At 52.8% G+C, this 4459-nt stretch overlaps 1 pseudogene; it reads left to right on the top strand.

Annotated features, from left to right (window-relative positions):
* The first annotated feature begins 3873 nt into the window (after nucleotides 1-3873).
* On the top strand, nucleotides 3874-3992 carry LOC137635539 (5S ribosomal RNA; annotated as a pseudogene).
* The last annotated feature ends 467 nt before the right edge of the window (nucleotides 3993-4459 follow it).

The following is a 4459-nucleotide window of genomic DNA, read 5'->3' as shown; positions in this document are numbered from 1 at the left end:
TATATGGTCAGTCTTTGGGGCGTTATCACATTCGCTTTCCTCTGCCATTCATGAGCGGCCTTTAAAGAAGTTAAAACTCTGTTTTGGAGAAGTTAGTTTAAGTAGAAATACATTATGCTTAGAATAATCTTCAATTTTTCCAGTTTTCTTTTATCGAAATTTTAATGTTTTTTATTAAAGGCAGTTCCTTGGTGGTGGCGTGCATATAGATAGATGAATAGATAGACAGATAGGCAAATAGATAGATATCTATTGTATGTTTCATTGAAAGAAAGGGAATGCTTTCTTTTGACGTTTTAACCTTGTTCCTTTCTAATTTCCTTTGTGCACTCCTCACTTCTGGGCTCGAAGTTCTTAGGATGATAAGAGAGAACCATCTTAGATTTATTACTTTTATTTTTTTTACCATTACAAAGTCAGTATAAGGCCTATGACTGTGAGCTCTCGAACTGTACTCCGTCTGTATTCAGGCTAGACTACAGTGTTCTGTTATGATCGGTAGTGTCCTACCTTTTACGGATTGCATAGACATAGAGACTCCTCTTCGGAGGTTTCTTCTGCTGCTGTTGCCGTTGGCCTCCTTCGCCGTAAGGTTCACCGTCAGCCTCGTCGTAAGGGACTCTCATCTCCCGATAAGGGTGCTAAGAGGCGTCTTTTGAATCTCCGTTTGCAGCCTACAACTCCTTCTTCTTGATCTTCTGCCCTGGTGCAGATGGACAGCAGTCTGATCTCGTCTTCCGACAGGCAACGGTCTTCCCGACGGACAACGGTCTTCCAACGGACATCAGTCTCCCGGCGGACAGGCAACGGTCTTCCGATGGACATCTGTCTCCCGACGGACAACGATCCCTTCGAGGCAAAGGGTTGCCTCCCACGGGGGTTCTTCCCTTGCGTGTCAGGGTTCCCCTGCGCGCCCTTCTGCTGTGTTCGCTCCTGCTCCTGCTCAGTGTTAGCGCACAGGCGCTCTCCTGTTCGCCAGCGCTCTCCTGTTCGTCAGCGCTCTCCTGTTCGTCAGCGCTCTCATGATGATCATCTCTGCTGTTACTGTTGGTTCCTGTTACACGCCCTGTGCGCCCACATTCGCCCTCGCGATCTAGAACTTCGGTTCAGGTCTGGGTCAAGGACTCTTCTTCTGCTCGTCAGCGATCATCAGCTCGTCAGCGATCATCAGCTCGCCAGCCATCATCAGCTCGCCAGCGATCATCAGCTCGCCAGCGACCTTAGACACGTCAACGTTCACCTGCTCGCCAGCGATCTCCTACGCGTCAATGATCGCAATGCGTGTCAGTTCCCCTGACCACCATCAGTAGCGATCTAGCGCTCGCCTGCTGTGGACCGGGATCTCCAGTAGCTGAGTCTTGCCGTGAATCTTCCTCCTGCTCGCCAGCGCTCACCTGCGCACCCTTCTTTGCCACGCACCAATGGGCGCCAACGGTTTCTGACCGTCTAGGATCGCCTGATTAACAGCTGGCTTCAGCGCTCACCTTCCTGATGCACCTGCGCGCCTTCTGTTAGCACGATGCGCGCCAACCATCACTACTCTCTCTCGCGTTGGCAACCGCCTACGCACCCGCGCAATTCTTCATCTTCTCGCTAGCGTTTTGTTAACGCACCACCGCTCGCCAACGCGCCGTCGCTTGCCGACACGCCATCGCTTGCCAACGCGCCATCGCCCACCTGCGCGTCAGCACTCACCAGCTCACCACCGATCGCCTGTTGATCCATATCGCCAGCGATCTTCCTCGCCCACGCGGCAGCGCGTTTCCTCGCCATCGCGCCAGCGCTTGCGTTCGCCGCCTCGGACACGCGCTCATTCACCTGCCCACTCTCGCGCCCACTCGCCTGCGCGCCCGCGCGACCGCTCGCCTGCGCAACCGCGCGATCATTCGGCTGCGCGTCCTCGCATATGCTCTCCAATGTTCGCCCGCGCGCGAACCGAAGGTCTTCGATAGCGCGAACGGATGGTTTCCGTCGCGCGAACGGATGGTTTCCGTCGCGCAAACGAATGGTTTTCCGTCGCGCGAACCTACTGTGTTCCGTCACGCGAACCGACGGTGTTCCGTCGCGCAAACCAACAGTGTCCCATCGCGCGAACCGACAGTGTTCCGTCGCGCAAACCGACGGTGTTCCATCGCATGAACCTACAGTTTTCTTCGCACGGACATCGGCTTAATTCTTGCTGTATCCATTGCTCGTCTATGGGTTATCACTCGCCGACCACCAGCTCTCGCCCTTCCTACCACGCTCGCCCTCCTTCTGCGCTCCTTCGCTAAACTTCGTGTGCGTTCCTGCGTGACCGCGCATGGGCGCTTCCACGTTCGCCCACGGGCCAATCTTCGATTTACAACCACACGAGCTCCAGGGCGATTGCGACCACGATTCCCATTGGGGTTTTCGCAGCATGGCCAGCCCTGGCGAGTTCTTCTGGAGCGAATTCCCAGAACACGGCCTCACCCCGTAAACGCAGAGCATGGCACTTGCAAGAATAGTAAGAATCTTCAGGGAGGTCTGAGCAACACTCCTCTTTCCAGAACCTGGGTTAGCCCTTCCCCGTCATTCCCTGGAAGGATTTTTGGCGGGGGGGGGGGCTTTCCGTTCGACATTTCTCCATCGGCCAAGGGGTGATTGCTTACCCCTTCCTCTTCTCCACCTCGTGTAGGGGGCTTACCAGGTCCTTTCCCTCCTCGGTTACGGCCCGAGGTTTGGTTCAAGGAAGCTACAAGAAGATCATGGGTACTTTCCTCCTCTCGGGCTCAAGCACCTTGGCCTTTCGTTGTTAAGTATCTAACTTGCGGGCAAGCTCGATGTTGGACCATCTGGATGCGCTGACCGAGGGCTTCCTTTCGGGTGTCTCATCCGTGGATGTCAACAACCTCAGACACCCTTCCATCCTTGAGAAGAGTTTGTTTGTGCCAAAGGACAGAGACTTAGACAGCGGCTGTGCGGAGGAAATCGACTTTTTCTTTCAACCAAATCGGCCTAAGTTATCGGCAACGACAACTAAGACAAGGTGTCCAATTGCAGTTTCCTCCTGTCATGAACAGATGGCACGGGAGGCTCCCCCGGGGGGGCATAGTCCTAAAGGGAGCGGCAGAGTTCACGAACTCTAGGATTGGCACCCCCCCCACTCGCAGGTTTCTCGCTGGGAGGATGCTTAAGGTTTCTCATCCGGATGACAGCCTCCCGATGCCCATTCCCACACGATCTCTGTGATCAGCCAAGGATATCGCGCCTGCCGTCTCTGTCAGCGAATTCAGTGTCTCGGAACCTCTATGCCATAGGGTCGGCAAGAGTTGCCCGTTTGGGCAGAATGATCCATTCCTTAGGAGAAGGTCCTCCATGGGATCATCGACGGCTTCACCGCCGGCTTCTTCAGTCGATCCTTTCTTGTAAGGAAATATCTGAGTCGGGAGTTCCGTAGTCGACCTCTCAGACCTGATCAAGTTTGTCGAACAAACTTCGTCCAGCGTAGAACAGCAGAATCGATCAGACTGGTAACGAGGCGACAGGACTCCTTAAACCCTGGATCGGAAGGACGGGTACTTTCAGTTCCCATTCCATCCCAGAGAGCTCGTGGAATTCAGCCTAGACTGCAGGTATTCCTGCTTATGATGCAGTGTGGGGATCCCGCCGTGGCATCGCAGGTTTTTTCCCCCAGAACTCTCTCCCTACTCTCCTCATGGCCGCTCAGGTGCAGGCTTTCGCCTCCTTCGCTTTATGGAGGGCTGGTCAACTCCGGTAGGCTCGGGTTCGACCTTCTTCATCGCCGGGACAAGCTTCCAGATGCTTACCATGAGTGTGAGTTCATGGTATTTTGCTTGGAGCCTTCTCTTCTTCTGCCTCAACATCTGGAGTATCTAGCCATGATATTGAGTCAACGGCCTTACCACGTTGGAAACCCCGCTTCTCGTCCGTCCAGCGAGGTTAAGCAACGTCGGTTCTGGTCGGTACTTGGATGGGTGACCACCTGGGGACGCCAGATTCTGTTGCCACCTCCTCCGAGCCTTCCCTTCAGTTGACTGTGGCAAGGCTGAGGAGAGTCGCAGTACCTATTCTCAGTCAAGCAGTGCTTTCAGCCCTACCTTGGAACGTTTCCTAGTTCTCCTTTCCTCATTGACCCGTCTATAGTTCCGATTGATTGATTGATTGATTGAAAGTTTTCTGGCATCCTGACATCTAAGGTCATTGACGCCGATACCATTTACTGTATATGAAAATTAAAAGAGAATTCGATTAAAACCATAAAAATTAAGAAGTCATTAAAATAGTTAAATAGTTTTCAGAAGATCTGCTTCTGAAATAAATCTAAAAATTCCGCTCGCATAGTAAGACACATCATGTCCAAGAATCTTGGCAAGGATAAACCTGCCATCCTCACCTCGAGCCTCAAACAGATATCTATTTCTTAAGTTAGTAAGATTAGGGCATTCGGTCAACAAATGCCTCACTGTTAAAGGTA

The sequence above is a fragment of the Palaemon carinicauda genome, unplaced genomic scaffold (genome assembly GCF_036898095.1).
Source record: "Palaemon carinicauda isolate YSFRI2023 unplaced genomic scaffold, ASM3689809v2 scaffold1388, whole genome shotgun sequence".
Taxonomy (NCBI): domain Eukaryota; kingdom Metazoa; phylum Arthropoda; class Malacostraca; order Decapoda; family Palaemonidae; genus Palaemon; species Palaemon carinicauda.
Note: the sequence above shows the minus strand (reverse complement) of the source record. Positions and strands in the feature narration are given on the sequence as shown.